The sequence below is a fragment of the Rhinopithecus roxellana genome, chromosome 9, assembly GCF_007565055.1.
Source record: "Rhinopithecus roxellana isolate Shanxi Qingling chromosome 9, ASM756505v1, whole genome shotgun sequence".
Lineage (NCBI taxonomy): Eukaryota > Metazoa > Chordata > Mammalia > Primates > Cercopithecidae > Rhinopithecus > Rhinopithecus roxellana.
In genome coordinates this window covers 15,859,917-15,882,390 of record NC_044557.1, presented here as the reverse complement: position 1 = coordinate 15,882,390, position 22,474 = coordinate 15,859,917, and the positions used below count along the sequence as shown (strand labels likewise).

Here is a 22,474-nt window from a genome sequence, read left to right as displayed (position 1 = left end):
AAAAATGTCAAAACATTAAGAATGCTCCCTGTTTAGAAATGTGCAGGAAAATGAAAACAATAATATTTAGTATGTCGTAATTTAAAGTATCAGATATTAAGAATTAAAATGTTTTATTTTGTTAAAAAAAGCTTGTTGGCTGGGCGCAGTGGCTCACGCCTGTAATCCCAGCACTTTGGGAGGCCAAGACGGGTGGTTCACAAGGTCAGGAGATCGAGACCATCCTGGCTAACATGGTGAAATCCCGTCTCTACCAAAAATACAAAAAATTAGCCGGGCGTGGTGGCAGGCGCCTGTAGTCCTAGCTACTCAGGAGGCTGAGGCAGTAGAATGGCGTGAACCTGGAGGTGGAGCTTGCAGTGAGCCGAGATCGCCCCACTGCGCTTCAGCCTGGGCGACAGAGCAAGACTTCATCTCAAAAAAAAAAAAAAAAAAATTGTCGAGTAGCTTGAGACTGGTTGCAGTGGCTTCCACCTGTAGTCCCAGTGCTTTGGGAGGTCAAGGTGGGTGGATCACTTGAGCCTAGGAGTTTAAGACCAGCCTGGGCAAGATAACAAAATCCCATCTCTACAGAAAATACAAAAATTAGATGGGTGTGGTGATGTGCACCTGCAGTCCCAGCTAGTTGGGAGGCTGAGGTAGGGTATGGCTTGAGCCTAGGAGGTTGAGGCTGCAGTGAGCTGTGATCGTGTCACTGCATTCCTGCCTGGGCAACAGAGCAAGACACTGTGTCAAAAAAAAAAAAAATTAGGCCGGGCGCGGTGGCTCAAGCCTGTAATCCCAGCACTTTGGGAGGCCAAGACGGGTGGATCATGAGGTCAGGAGATCGGGAGATCGAGACCATCCTGGCTAACACGGTGAAACCCTGTCTCTACTAAAAAATGCAAAAAAACTAGCCGGGCAAGGTGGCGGGTGCCTGTAGTCCCAGCTACTCGGGAGGCTGAGGCAGGAGAATGGCGTAAACCGGGAGGCGGAGCTTGCAGTGAGCCGAGATCAGGCCCCACTGCACTCCAGCCTGGGCAACAGAGCGATACTGTCTCAAAAAAAAAAAAAAAAAAAAAAAAAAAAAAAAAAAAAAAAATTAAAAGTAATTTGAACAATGCTTGCTAATGCTTTAAAGGACACTATATGTACATTGTAGAATGGTTAAATCTAGCTAAGTACCAAATACATTATCTCAGGTAGTTATCATTTTTGTGGTGAGAATACTTAATATCTACTCAGTATTTTTCAATAATACAGTATGTCATTAACTAGTCACCATGCTATACAGTAGTGCTCTTGAACTTGTTCCTCCTGACTGTAATTATGTATCCTTTGTCTGACATCTTCCCAATCCCCACCCCCATAACCCCAACCATCCTAACCTCTGGTATGCCATCTCCTGTCTACTTCTGTGAGATCAACTTTGACTCCATATATGAGTGAGATAGTATGTATTTGTCTTTCTGTGCCTGTGTTATTTCACTTAACATAATGTTCTCCAGGTTCATCCATGTTGTTGCAAATGAGAGAATTTCCTTCTTTTTAATGATTAGAATAGTATCCCACTATGTACATATAGCATATGTTCTTTATCCATTTGTCTGTGTGTGTGTGTGTGTGTGTGTGTGTGTGTGTGTGTTTTATTTTTTTGAGACAGAGTCTGACTCTGTCACCCAGGCTGGAGTGCAGTGGCACATTCTCAGCTCACTGCAGCCTCCATCTCCTGGGTTCAAGTAATTCTCCTGCCTCAGGCTCCCTAGTAGCTGGGATTACAGGTACCCGCCACCACGCCTGGCTGTTTTGTGTTTTAGTAGAGATGGGATTTCACCATGTCGGCCAGGTTGGTCTCAAACTCCTGACCTCAAGCAATCCACCCACCTTGGCCTCCCAAAGTGCAGGGATTACAGGCGTGAGCCACCACGCTCAGCCTATTCATTCGTTGGTTGGTGGATACTTAGGTTGATTCTATATCTTGCATATTTTGAGTAATGCTGCAATAAAATGGGAGTGCAGACCTCTCTTTGACATACTGATTTTATTTTCTTTGGCTATATATGCAGTAGCAGGATTGCTGGATCATATGGTAGCTCTATTTTTAAGTTTTTGAGGAACCTCCATACTGTTCTTTCTCCATATGACTGTACTAATTCACATTCCCACCAACAGCATGCTTAGATTATCCTTTATCACCACATACTCACCAACACTTGTTATGTTTCATCTTTTTTTTTTTTTTTTTGAGATGGAGTTTAGCTCTTGTTGCCCAGGCTGGAGTGCAATGACGTGATCTCGGCTCATTTCCGCCTCCTGGTTCAAGCAGTTCTCCTGCCTCAGCCTCCCGAGTAGCTGGGATTACAGCCATGCGCCACCACGCCCAGCTAATTTTGTATTTTTAGTAGAGATGGGGTTTCTCCATATTGGTCAGGCTGCTCTCGAGCTCCCAACCTCAGGTGATCCGCCTGCCTTGGCCTCCCAAAGTGCTGGGATTACAGGCATGAACCGCCATGCCTAACCTTTTTTTTTTTTAATTGAGACAGTCTCGCTCTGTCGCCTAGGCTGGAGTGCAGTGGCGAGATGTCGGCTCACTGCAACATCCACCTCCAGGTTCAAGCAATTCTCCTGTCTTAGCCTCCCGAGTAGCTGGGATTACAGGCACCTGCCACCATGCCTGGCTAATTTTCATATTGTTAGGAGAGACATGGTTTCACCCTGTTGGCCAGGCTCGGCTGATCTCGAACTCCTGACCTCAGGTGATCCACCCACCTTAGCCTCCCAAAGTGCTGGGATTACAGGCATGAGCCACTGCGCTTGGCCTCATCTTTCATCCTTTTGATCATAGCCATCTTAATGGGAGTGAGGTGATATCTCATGTGGCTTTTTTTTTGCATTTCCTTGATGATTACTGATGTTGAGAATTTTTTTCATATACCTCTTGGCCATTTGTATGTCTTTTGAGAAATGTCTATTCAGATCTTTTACCCATTTTTACATGGGGTTATTTTCTTGGTATTGAACTGAGTTCCTTATATATTTTGGTTATTAACCCCTTATCAGATATATGGTTTGCAAGTAGAGTGAACCATTTTTTATGTTCTCTGTCTCTCTTTTTTTTTTTTTTTTTTGGTGGAGTTTTGCTCTTGTTGCCCAGGCTGGAGTGCAGTGGCACTATCTCAGCTCACCGCAAGCTCTGCCTCCTGGGTTCAAGGGATTATCCTGCCTCAGCCTCCTGAGTAGCTGGGATTACAGGCATATGCCACCATGCCCTGCTAATTTTGTGTTTTTTGTAGAGACGGAATTTCTCCATGTTGGTCAGGCTGGTTGTAAACTCCTGACCTCAGCTGATCCGCCTGCCTTGGCCTCCCAAAGTGCTAGGATTACAGGCGAGAACCACCGTCCCCCGCTAGTTCTCTCTTTATTGTTTCCTTTGCTGTGCAGGAGATTTTTAGTTTTATGTGACCCAAATTGTCTGTTTTTGCTTTTGAACGTGCTTTTGAGGTCATATCCTCCAAAAATCATTGCCGAGACCAATGCCATTGACTTTTCTTCCTGTTTTCTAGTAGTTTCATAGATTGCCTTTTTTCTTTCTTTTTTCTTTTTTTTTTCTGAGACGGTCTCAACCTGTCACCTAGGCTGGAGTGCAGTGGTATAGTCACGGCTCGCTGCAGCCTCAACTTCCCAGGCTGTCACTTCAGCCTCCTGAGTAGCTGGGAGTACAGGTGCATGCCACCACACTTGGCTAATGTTTTGTAGTTTTAGTAGAGATGGGGTTTCGCCATGTTGGCCAGGCTGGTCTTGAACTCCTGACCTCAGGTGATCCGCATGCCTCGGCCTCCCAAAGTGCTGGGATTATAGGCGTGAGCCACCACCATGCCCAGCTGCATGATGCCCAATTTTGCCACTTCTGTTCAACATAGTACTGGAAGTCCTAGAAAGAGCAGTAAGACAAAGGAATACAAGGCATCTTAATTGGAGAACAAGTTAAACTGTTCCTGTTTGCAGAAGACATATGATGTCAGTGTTTATTGTTACAAACTTCTGTCTTAAAACTGCTTTTGCTGTATTCCATAGGTTTTGTATGCTGTGTTTCAGTTTTCATTTGTTTCAATAAACTTGGTAATTTGTTTTTTAATATCTTCATTGACGTATTGGTTGTTTAAGAGCATGTGTTTAACTTCCATGTTTTTGTGAATTTTCTGAAGATCTTCCTGTTAATGATTTCTAGTTTTATACCATTGTGGTCAGAAAAGATATTTGATATGATTTCCATCTTCTTAAATTTGTTAAGACTTATTTTGTGGCTTCACATATGATCTGTCCTTGAGAATGTTCCATGTGCAGCTTAAAATAATGTATTATGCCACTGTTGGATGGTATGTTCTGTATATTTCTGTTAGGTCCATTTGTTCTATAGTGTAGCTAAGTCTCATATTTCCTTGTTGACTTTCTGTCTGCATGATCTGTGCATTGCTAATTGTGAAGTGTGAAAGTCTCCTACTTTTACTGTATTATAGCCTATCTTACCCTTCATATCTATTAATATTTGCTTTATATATTTAGGTGCTTTGATGTTGGGTGCATATATATTTACAATTGTTCTCTTGCTAAATTGACCCCTTTATTATTATATGATGACCTTCTTTATCTCTTTTTACAGTTTTTGATTTAAAAATCTATTTTATTGAGGGCCAGGTGTGGTGGCTCATGCCTGCAATGCCAGCACTTTGGGAGGCTGAGGCGGGTGGATAACTTGAGATCAGGAGTTCAAGATCAACCTGGCCAACATGGCGAAATCCCATCTCTATTAAAAATACAAAAATTGGACTGGGAGCGGTGGCTCACACCGATAATTCCAGCACTTTGGGAGGCTGAGACAGGTGGATCACAAGGTTGAGAGTTCAAGACCAGCCTGGCAAAATGGTGAAACCCCATCTCTACCAAAAGTCCAAAAATTAGCCAGGTGTGGTGGCGGGTGCCTGTGACCCCAGCTACTTGGGAGACTGAGGCAGAGAATTGCTTGAACCCGGGAGGCAGAGGTTGCCGTGAGCCAAGATCATGCCACTGCACTCCAGCCTGGGTGACAGAGCATGACTCCTGCTCAAAACGAAACGAAACAAAACAAACAAAAATTGGGCGTGGTGTCGGGCCCCTGTAGTCCCAGCTGCTCAGGAGGCTGAGGCAGGAGAATTGCTTGAATCTGGGAGTTGGAGATTGCCGTGAGCCTTGATTGCGCCACTGCACTTCAGCCTGGGCAACAGAGCGAGACTCTGTCTCCAAAAAAAAAAAAAAAATAAAAAAACCAGCAGGGCACGGTGGCTCATGCTTGTAATCCCAGCACTTTGGGAGGCTGAGGCGGGCAGATCACAAAGTCAGGAGTTCGAGACCAGCCTGACCAACATGGTGAAACCCCATCTGTACTAAAAATACAAAAATTAGCCGGGCATGGTGGCGCCCACCTGTAATCCCAGCTACTCAGGAGGCTGAGGCAGAAGAATCACGTGACCTGGGAGGCAGAAGTTGCAGTGAGCTGAGACTGCGCCACTGCACTCCAGCCTGGGTGAGAGAGCTAGACTCCATCTCAAAAAAAATAAATAAATACAAATAAAATTAGCCAGGCATGGTGGCATACGCCTATAATTCCACTTGGTAGGCTAAGGCAGGATAATTGCTTGAACTCAGGAGGTGGAGGCTGCAGTGAGCCAAGATGCTGTGACTGTACTCCAACCGGGGCAGAGTTAGTGAGACTCTTTGTCTAAAAACAAAAGCAAAAATGATTTTATCTGATATAAGTGAAGCAATTCTTGGGCTTTCTCTCTCTCTTTTTTTTTTTTTTTTTGAGACAGGGTCTCCCTATCTAGGCTAGAGTGCAGTGGTGTGAACATGGCTCACTGCAGGCTTGAACTATTGAGATCAGTGATTTTCCTACCTCAGCCTCCTGTGTAGCTGACCATAGGTGCATGCCACTATGCCTTGCTAATTTTTTATATTTTTTGTAGAGATGGGTTCTCAAAATGTTGCTCAGGATGCTTTCAAACTCCTGGGCTCAAACAATTCTCCCTCCTTGACCTTTCAGAGTGCTGGGATTACAGGGTCTTGTTCTCTTTTGATTTCCATTTGCATGGCATATCTTTTTCCATTCCTTCACCTTCAGTCTACATGTGTCCGTACAGGTGAGGTGAGTCTCTTGTTGCAGCATATAGTTGGGTCTTGTTTTTTTTAACCATTCAGTCACTCTTTCTTCCTCTCTTACGGTCTTATTTGGTGGTTGATTTTCTCTGGTAGTATGTTTTTTTCCTCACCTTTTCTTTTTTTTTTTTTTTAAGACAGTGTGTTGCTCTGACATGATCATAGCTCACTGTAACCTCCAACTCCTGGGCTCAAGCAATCTTCTTGCCTTAGCCTTGGGAGTAGCTAGGACTACAGGTGTGTGCCACCAAACCTGGCTAATTTTTTTTTTCCTGTAGATACAGGGTCTTGCCATGTTGCGCAAGCTGGTTTTGAAGTCCTGGGCTGGAGCGATCCTCCTGCCTCAGCCTCCTGAGTAGCTAGGAATGCAGGCATGTGCCACCATGCCCAGCTAATTTTTTTTTTTTTTATTAATTTTTTGTAGAGGAAGAGTCTTAGTATATTGCCCAGGCCAGCTTTGAACTCCTGGCCTCAAGTGCTCCTCCCACCTTGGGCTCCAGAGCACTGGGGTTTCAGGCATGATCCACTCCGCTGGCCTGTTCTTTGCTTTTTATTTTTTATCTATTAGAGTTTTTTTTTTTTTGTAAGATGGAGTTTCACTCCCCTTGCCGAGGCTGGAGTGCAATGGCGTGATATCAGCTCACTGCAACCTCTGCCTCCTCCCGGGTTCAAGCAATTCTCCTGTCTCAGCCTTCCTAGTAGTTGGGCTTACAGGCAGCTGCCACCATGCCCAGCTTATTTTTTGTATTTTTAGTAGAGACGGGGTTTCACTATTTTGGCCAGGCTGGTCTTGAACTCGTTTTTTTTGTTTTGTTTTTTTTTTTTTGAGATGGAGTCTCACTTTGTTGCCCAGGCTGGAGTGCAATGGCATGATCTCGGCTTGCTGCAAGCTCTGCCTCCTGGGTTCAAGCAATTCTCCTGCCTCAGCCTCCTAAGTAGCTGCCATTACAGGCATGCACCACCACGTCTGGCTAATTTTTAGTAGAGACGGGGTTTCACCATGTTGGCCAGGCTGGTCCGGAACTCCTGACCTCAGATGACCCACCTGCCTCAGCCTCCCAAAGTGCTGGGATTACAGAGGTGAGCCACCACACCTGGCATATAGGTTTTTGCTTTGTGGTTACCATGAGGCTTACAAAAAACGTCTTACCGTTACAAAAGGTTATTTTAAGCTAATAACAACTTAGCCTTGATTGCCTAAAAAATCCTTTATATTTTTACCCTACTCTCCCATTTTGAATATTTGGTGTCACAGTTTGGATCTTTTTTTTTTTTTTTTTGAGACAGTGTCGTTCTTGTCACCTAGGCTGGAGTGCAGTGGTCTGATCTTGGTTTACTGCAACCTTCGCCTCCTGGGTTCATGTGATTCTCCTGCCTCAGACTCCTGACTAGCTGGGATTATAGGCAGCTGCCAGCACGCCCCGCTAATTTTTGTATTTTTAGTGGAGATAGGGTTTCACCATGTTGGCTAGGCTGCTGTCGAACTCCTGACCTCAGGTAATCCACCTGCCTTGGCCTCCCAAAGTGCTGGGATTACAGGCATGAACTACCGCACCCAGCCTGCATCTTTTTATATTGCATATTCCTTTACAAATTATTGTAGTTACTTTGAATAGTTTTGTCTTTTAACCTTCCTGCTAAAGATACAAGTAATTTACACTCCACCATTACAGTGTTAGTGTATTCTGAAGTTGACCTTGTGTTTACTTTTCCCAGTGAGTTTTATACTTTCAGATGTTTTTGTGTTACTCATTAGTATCCTTTTCTTTCAGCTTGAAGAACTTCCCATAGCATTTCTTGTAAGGCAGGTCTTGTAGTGATAAACTCCTTCAGCTTTTGTTTGCCTGAGAAAGTCTTTATTCTTTGTTTCTGAAGAACAGCTTTGTCCTGGGACAGACATCTTTGTCTAAAGGACAGTTTTTTTCCTGGTCACTTTTTTTTTTTTAAAGAGAGACAAGGTCTATTGCCCAGACTGGTCTTGAACTCTTGGGCTTAAGCGATCTGCCCGCCTCAGCCTCCCAGAGTGCTGGGATTACAGGTGTGAGCCCAGCCCCTGCGAGCACTTTAAATGTATCATCTCACTCTCCCCTGGCCTCTAAGGTTTCTGTTGAGAAGTCTGCTGCTAGGTATATTGGAAGTCCCTTGTATGTTATTTGCTTCTTTCCTCTTGCTGCCCTGAGGATTCTCTCTTTGTCTTTTATCTTTGACAGTTTGGTTATAACATGTCTTGGGGTAGTCTTATTTGGACTGAGTCTGATTGGAGACCCTTCAACCTGTAGCCGTATACTTATGACTTTCTCCATATTTATACAGTTTTTTTGTTACTTTTTCTTTAGAGATACTTTTTTTTTTTTTTTTTTTTGAGACAGAGTCTTGCTCTATTGCCAGGCTGGAGTGCAGTGGTGCGATCTTGGCTCACTGCAGCCTCCACCTCCTGGGTTCAAGTGATTCTCCTGCCTCAGCCTCCTAAGTAGCTGTGACTACAGGCATGCGCCACCATGCTCAGCTAATTTTTGTATTTTTAGTAGAGACAGGGTTTCACCATGTTGGCCAGGCTGGTCTTGGACTCCTGACATCAGGTGATCCGTCTGCCTCGGCTTCCCAAAGTACTGGGATTACAGGTGTGAGCCACCATTCCCAGCCTAACATAAAACTTGATAGAAGTGGATATGCAGCATGCAAACTAGAATAACATTCAGTGTTCGGGCTGGGCTCAGTAGCTTACGCCTGTAATTCCAGCACTTTGGGAGGCCAAGGCAGGAGGATCACTTGAGGTCAGGAGTTCGAGACCAGCCTGGCCAACATGGTGATACCCCATCTCTATTAAAAATAAAAAAATTAGCCAGGCATGATGGTGCTTGCTTATAGTTCCAGCTACTTGGGAGGCTGAGGTGGGAGAATCACTTGAACCCAGGAGGCAGAGGTTGCATTGAGCCAAGATTGCGCCACTGTACTGCAACTTGGGTGACAGAGTGAGACCCTGTCTCAAAAAAACAAAAAAATCAATGTTTGAAAGTTTGTTTCAAAAGTAGTTCACCTTTTCAAGGGCTCTTTTTCAAAGAGCTGATTACAATGTCTTTAGGGCCGGGTGCAGTGGCACAAGCCTGTAATCCCAGTACTTTGGGAGGCCGAGACGGGCGAATCACGAGGTCAGGAGATCGAGACCATCCTGGCTAACACGGTGAAACACCGTCTCTACTAAAAAATACAAAAAAACTAGCTGGGTGAGGTGGCGGGCGCCTGTAGTCCCAGCTACTTGGGAGGCCGAGGCAGGAGAATGGCGTAAACCTGGGAGGCGGAGCTTGCAGTGAGCTGAGATCCGGCCACTGCTCTCCAGCCCGGGTGACAGAGCGAGACTCCAGTCTCAAAAAAATAAATAAAATAAAATAAATAAAATAAAATAAAGTAAAGTAAAATAAAATGTCTTTGACATATGTAAGATGGGAGTTTGGGACTGTATTTGGGAGTGCTTTATTCTTGTTTATAAAGTCTTAGCTGATTTGTGTGAGAGCGGATGGTATTTTCAGTAAGCTGGAACTCAGCAGCTGTTTCAAACCTTAGAAGGAGCTAAATCCTTGTGGCCATGTATAGGTACTTAAATAGAAATAGAAAAAACAGATTAATAGAACATACGTTATGGATTGCCTGGACTCTAGACCAAGTTCATTTTATAGATGAGCAGTAGAAATACAGATAAGAAATGGCTTTTGCAGGATTTTTTAGCTAGATGTTGAGTCCAGAGCTGGTGTCTTGATTTAAGATTCTTGGCCGCGTACGGTAGCTCACACCTGTAATCCCAGTCCTTTGGGAGGCCAGGGCAGGCAGATCACCTGAGGTTGGGAGTTCAAGACCAGCCTGACCAACATGGAGAAACCCTGCCTCTACTGAAAATACAAAATTAGCCAGGCATAGTGGCACATGCCTGTAATCCCAGCTACTTGGGAGAATTGCTTGAACCCGGAAGGCGGAGGTTGTGGTGAGCTGAGATTGTGCCATTGCACACCAGCCTGGGCAACAAGAGCTAAACTCTGTCTCAAAAAAAAAAAAAAAATCTTAAATACTGCTTCTGTATCAGACTGTGTCCTGTGTATGGCTTGGTTGCTTTTATTTCCTGGAAACCCAGAGATGTTATTTTACAGATAAATGCCATTAAGGATCAAGACAAAATACTTGATAGAGTCTGAAGGCGTTAATAGATTATTAAAACTCTATGTTCTTTTAAGGTGTGAAGGATTGTATTGAAATAAGTAACAAAAATTTAGAAAAAGCAATTTGAGTGGCTAAATGCTGGTCAATATTCACATCAATCTTTTTTGTAAGCAAATATTTAGTATTGAGGGTAAATACATATATATTAATTATTCCCTTAGTGATTTTTTTTTTTTTTTTTTTTTTTTAGAACGGGTCTTGCTCTGTTGCCGGGCTGGAATGCAGTGGTGCAATCTCAGCTCACTGCAACCTCTGCCTCCTGGGTTCAAGCGATTCTCCAGCTTCAGCCTCCTGAGTTGCTGGGACTACAGGCGTGTGCCACCATGCCCGGCTAACTTCTTGTATTTTTAGTGGAGGTGGAGTTTCACCATGTTAGCCAGGAGATGGTCTCGATCTCCTAACCTCATGATCCACCTGCCTTGGCCTCCCAAAGTGCTGGGATTACAGGCGTGAGCCACCGTGCCCGGCCAGTCAGTGGTTGTTATAAATCTGTGATTTTTTTTTTTTTTTTTTTTTGAGATGGAGTCTCACTCTGTCATCCAGGCTGGAGTGCAGTGGCATGATCTCGGCTCACTGCAACTTGTCCAGGGTTCAAGCAATTTTCCTGCCTCAGCCTCCTGAGTAGCTGGGATTACAAGTGTGCGCCACCACGCCTAGCTGATTTTTTTTTGTATTTTAGTAGAGACAGGGTTTCACCATGTTGACCAGACTGGTCTTGAACTCCTGACCTCAAATGATCCGCCTGCCTTGGCCTCTCAAAGTGTTGGGATTATAGGCGTGAGCCACCGTGCCTGGCCTAAATCTGGATTTTCTTTTTTTTTTTTTTTTTGAGACGAGTCTTGCTCTGTCGCCCAGGCTGGAGTGCAGTGGTGCCATCTCCGCTCACTGCAAGCTCCGCCTCTCAGGTTCACGCCATTTTCCTGCCTCAGCGTCCCGAGTAGCTGGGACTACAGGCACCCGCCAGCAGGCCCGGCTAATTGTTTTGTATTTTTAGTAGAGATGGGGTTTCACCGTGTTAGCCAGGATGGTCTCGATCTCCTGACCTCGTGATCCGCCCACCTCTGCCTCCCAAAGTGTTGGGATTACAGGCGTGAGCCACCGCGCCCAGCTCTGGATTTTCTATCTGAGGTTTATCTAAGGGAGGGGAGGGAAAGGGAGGTTACTGGGAGTGTTGTAAGTGTTTGATAGAAACTTATCTGTGTATCAGAGGTAGAATTTACAGCCTGATGAAGTGTCCTAAACATTTTAGTATGGCATCTGTTATTCCTAAAGTGACCCTTTAGAACATTTAGTACTGTTCCTTTCTTTTCTTTCTTTCTTTTCTTTCTCTTCCTCCCTTCCTCTCTTCCTCCCTTCCTCCCTTCCTCCCTCCCTCCCTTCCTCCCTTCCTTCCTTCCTTCCTTCTTCCCCAAGTAGGCTGCCTCTAGATAAGACTGTATATTATCAGGTAGGAAGAACTTGGTTCCAGGAGTTTTGGGACTGGGAAGACTGGATAACAGCTATGTAACCTGGGCTTCTTATTCTCTCTAGGGCTTATGAAGTGGTTACTAAAATCTGAAGTTTTATAGAAAAGGGCCAGTTTCCTCTAGGATTTGACCACACCTTTGAGGGATGCTTCCTAAGAAAGCTGAACTTTTGGTAGATGGAGTTGTAGCTGAATATTGAATTTGGTTTCAGGGAGCTGTTTTTGAAAACAACTTTACTGAGATATAATTCACATACCATATAGTTGTCTATTTAAAGTATACAATTCACTGATTTCTGGCATGTTCACACATATGTGCAACTGTGGTCATTTTAGAATATTTTTATCACCTCAGAAAGAAACCTTGTACCCTTTAACTGTCACTGTCCTATACCCCCAAACCTCAGCCCCTGGCTACTATAATCTGTCTCAATAGATTTACCCATTCTGTACTTTCATATGTGTAGAATTATATATTATGTGTTTTTTTGTGACTGGCTTCTTTCACGTAGCATAATGTTTTTAAGGGTCATCCATGTTATATAGCATGTATCAGTATTTACATGTCTTTATGGGTGAAGAATATTCCACTGCATTGGATACACCACATTTTGTTTATTCATTCATCATTTTGGTGGTGTTTTCCACCATTTGGCTATTGGGAATAAGGCTGCTGTAAACATTTATGTACAAGGTTTTTTTTTTGTTTGAGTAGATACCTAGGAGTGGAATTGCTGGGTCATGTGTTAACTATGTTTAGCTGTTTGAGGAACTGCTAAGCTGTTTTCCAAAGGGAGACTTCTTTTTTTTTGTTTTTTTTTGGGATGGAGTCTCGCTCTATCGCCCAGGCTGGAGTGCAGTGGTGCGATCTCAGTCCACTGCAACCTCAGCCTCTTGAGTTCAAGTGATCCTCCTGCCTCAGCCTCCCAAGTAACTTGGATGACAAGCCTGCACTACCATGCCTGTCTAATTTTTGTATTTTCAGTAGAGACTGGGTTTTGCCAAGTTGGTCAGGATGGTCTCAGCCTGAACTCAAGTGATCCGTCCACCTCAGCCTCCCAAAGTGCTGGAATTACAGGTGTGAGCCACTGCGCTCAGACCAATACAACTAATTTTTTTGTAGTTTTTAGTAGAGACGAAGTTTCACCATGTTGGCCAGGCTTGTCTCAAACTCCTGACCTCAAGTGATCTGCCTACCTTGGCCTCCCAAAGTGTTGAGTTTATAGGTGTGAGCCACTGCACCGGACCCCTTTACCCATTTTTAAATTGGGCTGTTTGTCTTTTTATTGTTGAGTTATTGGAGTCCTTTATATATTCTGGATACAAGTCCTTTATCAGATATATGGTTTGCAAGTATTTTCTTTCATTCTGTAGATTGTCTTCACTTTCTTGATGTTGTCCTTTGAAACCCAAAAGTTTAAAATTTTGATGAAGACCAATTTATTTTTTTCTACTTCATTAAAATGCAGATTCTGGCTTCTTGTATGTAGCTCATCACCTAACTGGTTATTTGTTTTAAAAACAATAATGTTTCAGGCCGGATGCAGTAGGAGGCCAAGGTAGGCAGATCACTTGAGGTCAGGAGTTCGAGAGCAGCCTGGGCAACATACTGAGACCCTGTCTCTACAAAAAAAGAAAAAAGTTAGCTGGGCACAGTGGTGTGTGCCTGTAGTTCCAGCTCCTCAGGAGGCTAAGGCAGGAGGATCACTTGTGCCCAGGAGTTCGAGGCTGCGGTGAGACGTGTTTGTACCACTGCCCTCCAGCCTGGGCAACAGAGTAAGACCCTGTCTCTAAAATGAACTCACAAACATCAGAGAACCATGTTTCATGCAGAATATGGTCAGAAACTAAAACATAAATGAATAAAAACAACTTGATGAAATACTGTGAGTTCTAGTTGATGCTCTGGTTATGATTACTGTATGACAGAAGGGCAGGAGTCTGAGCTTCACCTTGCCAGGTGAAGTTTAATCTCACTAAAAAAAGTTCAATAGCCAGATACCACGCATACTGTAAACAGTTTATTCTTTGGAAGTCGTATAATTATGCCAGAGGTTTTTCAATTTATGGATTGGAATGTTCTCGAAAAGTACAGACAACGCATTGCTTGGTGTACTGCTCTTCATGCCAGTGTCATCTGCTACTACCTAAATTATTGATTGTTTTTTACAAAACAGTACTGATGTAAATTGTTATGTCCTCAGAGGAAATACTTATGTTATTGAGAAGTCTTTAGTTTTCTCAAGTTTTTACCTCATAAACAGTGATATGGAGAGAGAATCTGTTTATTTTGCTTAATATGACTTTCTGACTAGAAGCCAGCTACAGCTTCCTGGACTCACAGGTGAGCAGTTATGCCCATTTAATAGTCTCTGTCAGAAGACCTCACGTCTTTTAAAGTGCATGCCGTCCTAATTTTACTTAGAAATTAAAACGAGAGAGGAACCAGAATATATTAGCTTATTTAACTTTCTTCCACTCTCTAGTGTATTCTAAGGGAAGTCTCCCTTCATAGTTCTGCAGTAAACATTCTTAGCTACCTTACTGGAGAATGTGAAGTAACTACTCCATTCATTGGCTTATCTCATTGGGATATCTGTAGTGTATCCAGGTGAAATCTTCTGCAATAACTTACTGCATTATATTTGAATGTATTCGCTTACATGGTTGTCTTCCCCACTAGATAGTAATGTCCTGGGGAAAGGATTCTGTGTTCAGTGTCAGCAACATCTGCTGTCAGTTTGTATATATTGAGAGAAAGATTAAAAGCAAGCATTTGCCATAAATTCACCAGGTGTTTATCGAGTGCCTGTTGTGTCATCATTTTCTGTGGTACAGTTTCTTTCTGTGTCAGGGATTTAATAATGAGAAAATAAATGGCTCAAGTAAAACCTAGCTTTTCAGGCTGGGCGCAGTGGCTCACGCTTCTAATCCCAGCATGTTGGGAGGCCTAGGCGGGCGGATCACTTGAGCCCAGGAGACCAGCCTGGGCAACATGACGAAACCCCGTCTCTACTAAAAATACAAAAATTAGCTGGATGTGGTGGCATGCGCCTATGGTCCCAGCTACTTGCGGGGCTGAGGTTGGAGAATTGCTTAAGCTTGGGAGGTGGAGGTTGCAGTGAGCTGAGATCGTGCACTCCAGCCTGGGCAACAGAGTGAGACCCTGTCTCAAAAACAAAAAACAAAAACTGGCTGGGCATGGTGGCTCACTCCTGAAATCCCAGCACTTTGGGAAGCTGAGTGGGGCGGATCATTTGAAGTCAGGAGTTTGAGACCAGCCTGGCCAAAATGGTGAAACCCCGTCTCTACTAAAAATACAAAAATTAGCCAGGAGTGGTGGTACATGCCTGTAGTCCCAGCTGTTTGGCAGGCTGAGGCGGGAGAATCACTTGAACTTGGGAAGTGGAGGTCGCAGTGAGCTGAGATTGCACCATCGTCCTCCAGCCTGGGCCACAGAGCAAGACTCTGTCTCGAAAAAAAAAACAAAAAATGAAAGAAAACCAAAAACACAAAAACAAAAATTAGCCAGGTGTGGTGGCAGGCACCTGTAATCCCACCTACTTGGGAGGCTGAGCCAGGAGAAGCCCTTGAATCCAGGAGGCAGAGGTTTCAGTGAGCTGAGATGGCGCCACTGCACTCCAGCCTGGGTGACAGAGCAAGACTCTCAAAACAAAGAAACAATCCCCTCCCCCCACCAAAAAAAACAGGCTTTCCTTTTTGTAGATTGTAATATTTCACTGTCTTATTTTTAGTTTGCTTTTCTGAAGTAAAACTACTAAAATTTAGTCATATATATTCATTAAATCTAAAATCATGAAGCTGCTTATTTTCCCCTTATCTAGCTGAGTTAATATCTAACAAATAGATTCTAAATGAACTCTCCATATACGTGGTGATTTTTTGGCAGTGGCTGGGGGCAGGGTGGTTTTGGTTACAACCTAAAGAATAACAGTAGTGTGATTAATTTCTCCTGTATGTAATGTATTCTCCACACCACAGCATTGAAATACTTTGGAAATCCTCTAATCCAGAGGTTTTCCCACTTGTGTTTGAAAGTGTAGTACAGATGCTTCAGATGTACAAAGTTTGACTTGAATTTTTTTTTTTTCTTTTTTGAGATGGAGTCTCGCTCTGTCACCCAGGCTGGAGTGCAGTGATGTGATCTTGGCTCACTGCAACCTCCACCTCCCAAGTTCAAGTGATTCTTCTGCCTCAGCCTCCCGAGTAGAGATGCATGCCACCACTCCCGGCACATTTTTTTGTATTTTTAGTAGAGACGGGGTTTTACCATGTTAGCCAGGATGGTCTCAGTCTCCTGACCTCGTGATCCACCCGCCTTGGCCTCCCAAAGTGCTGGGATTACAGGTGTGAGTAAATTTTGTTTTTATAAATTACATTTTTATCTACTGTATTTCATCAATTCTAAAACATTTAAATATCCAAAATGGATATATGTGTTATAGTTTAATTGGTAGAGTTTTTAAATTTTTTAAAATTATGGTGTCATGTAATTGGTTATGCCATCTTAGATTTGATGAAAGACAGTATTTAAAAAAACTGTTAAGATGCCCACATTGAGGTGAATATGTAATAGATTTCAAATACTGGATTCTACAAACATACTGACAGTGTGTTCTCATTTATTAACTGAATACTAAACAGTTGTGATCAATTTAAACTTAAATGTGTTCTATTGAAATATGTTTTTAATCTCATACAATTTTTTGAAATATTTTGGAGGCTAAAGTTGAAAATTGGTTTATCTGGTAAACTTTCACTTCAGCAAAAGAATATTACCTTCTGATGTTTTTTGGTGAATTATGTAAATATAGTTTTTAATATTAAATCTATTTGTATAAATTCACAGTGTCTGAATGATGGATGTATTTCAATTTTAAAGTTCAGAAAAAATGTAGCTGGGCATGGGGCTCACACCTATAGTCTCAGCACTTTGGGAGGCTGAGGCAGGAGGACCCCTTGAGCCTGGGAGTTTGCGACCAGCCTGGGCAACCTAGCAAGACCTTGTCGCTACTAAAAATATTTTAAAAATTAGCTGGGTGTGGCGGTGTATGCCTGCAGTCCCAGCTACTCCGGAGGCTGACATGGAAGGCCTAGGAGTTTGAGGCTGTAGTGAGCCATGATTGCACCACTGCACTTTAGCCATGGTGACAGAGTCCCTGTCTCAAAACGAACACACAGACACACATGGACACACACCCCAGCATATACTTTGATGTCAATGATTGTGTATTATTGACATTATTGACATTATTAATGTCAACAAATAGTGTTCTTGAGAGTGGGGTTGTAACTGATGTTTTTGGAACAGCCAGTGGGGTTATGGGCCCAGTTAGGATTCTGGAACAGTTTTCCTGAGTGTAGAACTGTGATGGGGCTTATGATTCACACTCATTACTCTGCTGGATGAATGTTAAAAGCAGATAGGATGGCAGACCCACTCAGCAAGGAATTCCACCGAGGATGCCTTGAAAGGAGCAGGGACATACCATCCAGAGCACAAGGCAGAATAAAGTTCTCACATGAAGGACTCATTTGCTTGAAAAGACTTGACTTTTCTTAGTGTCTTCAAATATTCTAACAACTTTACAAGGCAAAAATACTCTGATTTTTTTTTTCTGTTTCTTTTTTTTTTTCCTGAGACAGTGTCTCTGTTGCCCAGGCTGGAGTGCAGTGGTGCGATGTCAGCTCGTTGCAACCTCTGCCTCCCGGATTCAAGCGATTCTCCTGCCTCTGCAACCTGAGTAACTGGGATTATAGGCTTTCACCACCACGCTGGCTAATTTTTGTATTTTTAGTAGAGATGGGGTCTCACCATATTGGCCAGACTGGTCTCGAGCTCCTGGACTCGAGTGATCTTCCTGCCTTTACCTCCCAAAGTGCTGGGACTATAGGCATGAACCACCACACCTGGCTCATTTCTTTTTTTTTTTTAAATAAAGTTTATTGTGTGTGTTTAAGGTATATATATCATGTTATGAGACATATAGTAAAATGGTTACTGTAGTGAATCAAATTAACATATCCATCATCTTACAGTTACCTGTTTTTCCTTCCTGTGGCAAGAGCAAAAATCCTGACCATAGCAAACTCTTATTAAAAATCCTCATGGCTGGGTGCGGGCTCGTATCTGTAATCCTAGCACTTTGGGAGGCTGAGGCGGGCCGATCATTTGAGCCCAGGAGTTCGAGACCAGCCTGGGCAACATGGCAAAACTCCCTATCTACAAAAAATACAAAAATTACCTTGCATGTTGGCATGCGCCTATAGTCCCAGCTACTTGGGAGGCTAAGGTGGGAGGATTGCTTGAGTCCAGGTGGAGGAAGCTGCAGTGAGCTTTGATTGAGCCACTGTGCTCTAGCCTGGGCAATAGAGGGAGACCCTGTTGCAAAAAAAAAAAAGAAGAAAGTCCTCATGCTGTTCTGCAGAACATTAGATCTGCAGACTTGTTCATCCTACATACCTGCTACTTTGCATCGTTGATCTACAGCTCCCTATTTCCTTTCCAGCCCCAACCTTGGTAACCACTGTTTTTATTCTGTCTTCATATTTGACCTCTGTTTTCTTTTTCTTTTTTTTTTTTTTTTGGAGATGGAGTCTCGCACTGTCACTGGGCTGGAGTGCAGTGGCGCCATCTTGGCTCACTGCAACCTCCACCTCCTGAGTTCAAGCGATTCTCCTGCCTCAGCCTCCCGAGTAGCTGGAATTACAGGTTCCCGCCACCATGTCTGGCTAATTTTTTTTGTATTTTTAGTAGAGATGGGGTTTTACTATGTTGGCTAGGCTGGTCTGGAACTCCTGACCTCGTGATCCCCCTGCCTCGGCTTTCCAAAGTATTGGGATTACAGACGTGAGCCACCGCACTCGCCCTGTTTTCTTTTTTGAAAGATTTCACAGTCCTGGCCGGGCGCGGTGGCTCAAGCCTGTAATCCCAGCACTTTGGGAGGCCGAGACGGGTGGATCACGAGGTCAGAAGATCGAGACCATCCTGGCTAACACGGTGAAACTCCGTCTCTACTAAAAAATACAAAAAACTAGCCAGGCGAGTGGCGGGCGCCTGTAGTCCCAGCTACTCAGGAGGCTGAGGCAGGAGAATGGCATGAACCCGGGAGGCGGAGCTTGCAGTGAGGTGAGATCCAGCCACAGCACTCCAGCCTGGGTGACAGAGCGAGACCCCGTCTCAAAAAAAACAAAATATAAGAAACTAGCCGGGCGAGGTGGCGGGCGCCTGTAGTCCCAGCTACTCGGGAGGCTGAGGCGGGAGAATGGTGTAAACCCGGGAGGCGGAGCTTGCAGTGAGCTGAGATCCGGCCACTGCACTCCAGCCTGGGCGACAGAGCGAGACTCCGTCTAAAAAAAAAAAAAAAAAGATTCTACAGCCCCAATAAATTTAAAATGTCAATTGTAGGTTGTCTTTGGATCCATGCTGATGTATATATGAGAATTTTTTAATAATTATGATCAAAATATATGTGTTACTTACTATTAGGTCTCCCCCACTCCTTTTTTTTTTTATACACAATTAATATAATTCATGTAGTTTAAATGGGTTTATATAATGTTTTAAATTATGTGACATAGTTTGCCTGAATGTATACCAATTGACTTCTTTAAGTTTTTGCACTGCCAAATAAACATTTTTGTTCAGATTGCTTTTCCAACCCCCCTCCCTTCATTTATCTATTGCTGTGTAACAAATTATATCAAAATTTTGTGGCTTCAAACGATGACTGATTTTTTTTCTCATAATATGGGAGTTGACTGGGTGGTTCTGCTGGTTTCACTTAGAGTCACTCATGTGGTTGCATCAAGTTGGTGAAGGGATAGGCTTATTGCCCGGGACACCTTGCTCCCCCTCCCTGCAGCCTCTGCAGGTGACCAGTTAGGACTTCCTCACATCCTGGTGGTGTCAGGGTGTTCAGAATTCTTACATGACAGTTGTCTTCCAAAAGAACGAAAGCAGAAGTTAGCATTCCTCTTACAAGCAGGTGCCAAAACTGGCCTAGCATTGCTGCTTCCCTGTTTATTCTTTTTTTGGAGGCAGAGTCTCACTCTGTCGCCCAGGATGTAGTGCAGTGGCACAGTCTCGGCTCACTGCTACTTCTGCCTCCCGGGTTCAAGCGATTCTCGTGCCTCAGCCTCCAAAGTAGCTGGACTACAGGTGTGCACCACCATACCCAGCTAATTTTTTTTTTTTTTTGTATTTTTAGTAGAGATGGGGTTTCACCATGTTGGACAGGCTGGTCACAAACTCCTAACCTCAGGTGTTCTGCCCACCTTGGCCTCCCAAAGTGCTGGGATTACAGGCATGAGCCACCATGCCCTGCCACTGCTTCCCTATTCTATTGATAAAACAGGTAGGAAGGCCTGCGCAGCTTCGAGGGGGAGGAGGGGTGCGCCTGGGTCTGGAGGGTGGAGAATGGCTCACAGCACTCTGCAGGCATTCTGCGCCCTGGTGTTTTGTCCTGAGGGGAAATTTCACAAAGTAGCATTTAAGTCAAATCATGCTACATATTTAAAAATTCTTGTTTTTTATGTGTGTGTGTGTGTGTGTGTACATATATGTGTGTGTATGTGTATGTTTGTTTGTTTTTCTTTGAGACTGGGTCTCATTCTGTCTCCCAGGCTGGAGTGCAGTGGCGTGATCTTGGCTCACTACAACGTCCACCTCCCAGGTTCAAGTGATTCTCCTGCCTCAACCTCTGCAGGAGCTGGGATTACAGGTATATGCTACTATGCCCGGCTAAATTTTTGTATTTTTAGTAGAGATGGAGTTTCACCACGTTGACCAGGCTGGTCTCAAACTCCTGACCTCAGGTGATCCGCCCAACTCAGCCTCCCAAAATTCTGGGATTACAGGTGTGAGCCACCACACCTAGCCAAAAATTCTTGTTATATTTTATCAAATTACCTCATCAGCAAGATTTCCAGTGTCACTAATGATGAAAAATAAATTTTTTCACAGTTCTACCAACATTGTGTTAGGTTGTTTTTAATTTTTATTTTTTGATGGATGTGTAGTAATAACATTATTTTTTTACCCAGTGCTCAGAAATCGGCAACTTTGTAGTTCTTATAGTTTGCATATTTTTCTTATTTTCTTCTTTTATAGTTGTGTATCATATATTGTGTATCTATTGAGACAGAAAGTTCATGCATATACATACATTTACTACTTGATTAGTGGAACTAGCTATTGATACAGATTTTTTTTTTTTTTTTTTTGAGACAGAGTTTCGCTCTTGTTGCTCAGGCTGGAGTGCAATGGCTCAATCTCGGCTCACTGCAGTCTCCGCCTCCCAGGTTCAAGTGATTCTCCTGCCTCATCCTCCCAAATAGCTGGGACTACAGGCATGCACCACCACACCCGGCTAATTTTTTGTATTTTTAGTAGAGATGGGGTTACTCCATATTGGTCAGGCTGGTCTCGAACTCCCAACCTCAGGTGATCTGCTCGCCTCGGCCTCCCAAAGTGCTGGGATTACAGGCGTGAGCCACCGCGCCTGGCGGGGTTTTTGTTTTGTGAGACAGGTTCTTGCTCTGTCACCCAGGCTGGAGTGCAGTGCCACTATCTCAGCTCACTGCAACCTCCGCCTCTGGGGTTCAAGCAATTCTCCTGCCTCAGCCTCCCGAATAGTTGGGCATACAGGCATGTGCCACCATGACCAGCTAATTTTTGTATTTTTAGTAGAAAGGGGCTTTTACTGTGTTGGCTAGGCTCCTCTTGAGCTCCTGACCTCAAGTGGTCCACCCCCTTGGCCTCCCAAAGTGTGAGATTATAGGCGTGAGCCACTGTGCCCAGCTGATACAGAGTTTTAAAAAATAGTTTAAAAAATTAGCTTGTTCCTGGCACAGTGGCTCAAGCCTGTAATCCCCGCACTTTGGGAAGCCAAAGCGGGTAGATCACTTGAGGTCAGGAGTTTGAGACCATCCTGGAAACATAGTGAAATCCCATCTCTACTAAAAATCCGGAAATTAGCCGGGCATTGTGGTGGGTGCCTGTAATCCCAGCTACTCAGGAGGCTGAGGCAGGAGAATCACTTAAACTCATGAGGCAGCAGTTGCAGTGAGCTGAGATCATGCCACTGCACTGTAGCCTGGGTGACAGGGTGAGACTCCATCTCAAAAAAAAAAAAAAATTGAAAGTTGTGTGCCTTGTAATTATTACTTTTCTCCCTTTGCCTTTAATTTCTTTTTTTATTTTCCAAGACCGAGTCTCACTCTGTCACCCAGGCTAGAGTGCAGTGGCGTGAACAAACATGGCTCACTGAAACCTCTACCTCCCAGGCTCAAGTGATCCTCCTATGTTAACCTCCAGAGCAGCTCAGACTACAGATGTGTGCCACCATGCCTGACTAATTTTTGCATTTTTTGTAGAGATGGGGTTTTGCCATGTTGCTTAGGCTTGTCTTGAACTCCTGGGCTCAAGCGATCCTCCCACCTTGGTGTCCCAAAGTGTTAAGATTACAGGCATGAGCCACCACACTTACCCAATTTTTTTTAAAAAAAACATCTTAGGATAGGGTCATGTATGATGTTCTTAAGTAGTGCTCCAAATGAAATGAAGGAAGATTAAAGGAGGAAAATCAGACTTCACCTATTAGTGGGAGG

The 22,474-nt window shown here is 43.8% G+C and overlaps 1 protein-coding gene across 3 annotated transcripts in view; it reads left to right on the top strand.

Annotated features, from left to right (window-relative positions):
* UBE2V2 (ubiquitin conjugating enzyme E2 V2) overlaps positions 1 to 22,474 on the top strand; it is a 59,107-nt gene that overhangs the window by 5,556 nt on the left and 31,077 nt on the right. The window contains exon 1 of one of the 3 annotated variants that reach the window (XM_030937842.1): positions 14,169 to 14,186. The exons of 1 other annotated variant lie outside the window; for it this stretch is intronic. The gene's annotated coding sequence lies outside the window, so the exon portion shown is untranslated. Of the gene's footprint in view, positions 1 to 14,168; positions 14,187 to 20,565; positions 20,587 to 22,474 lie in introns of those variants that run through there. One more of the 3 variants, XM_030937843.1, reaches the window with a different exon arrangement.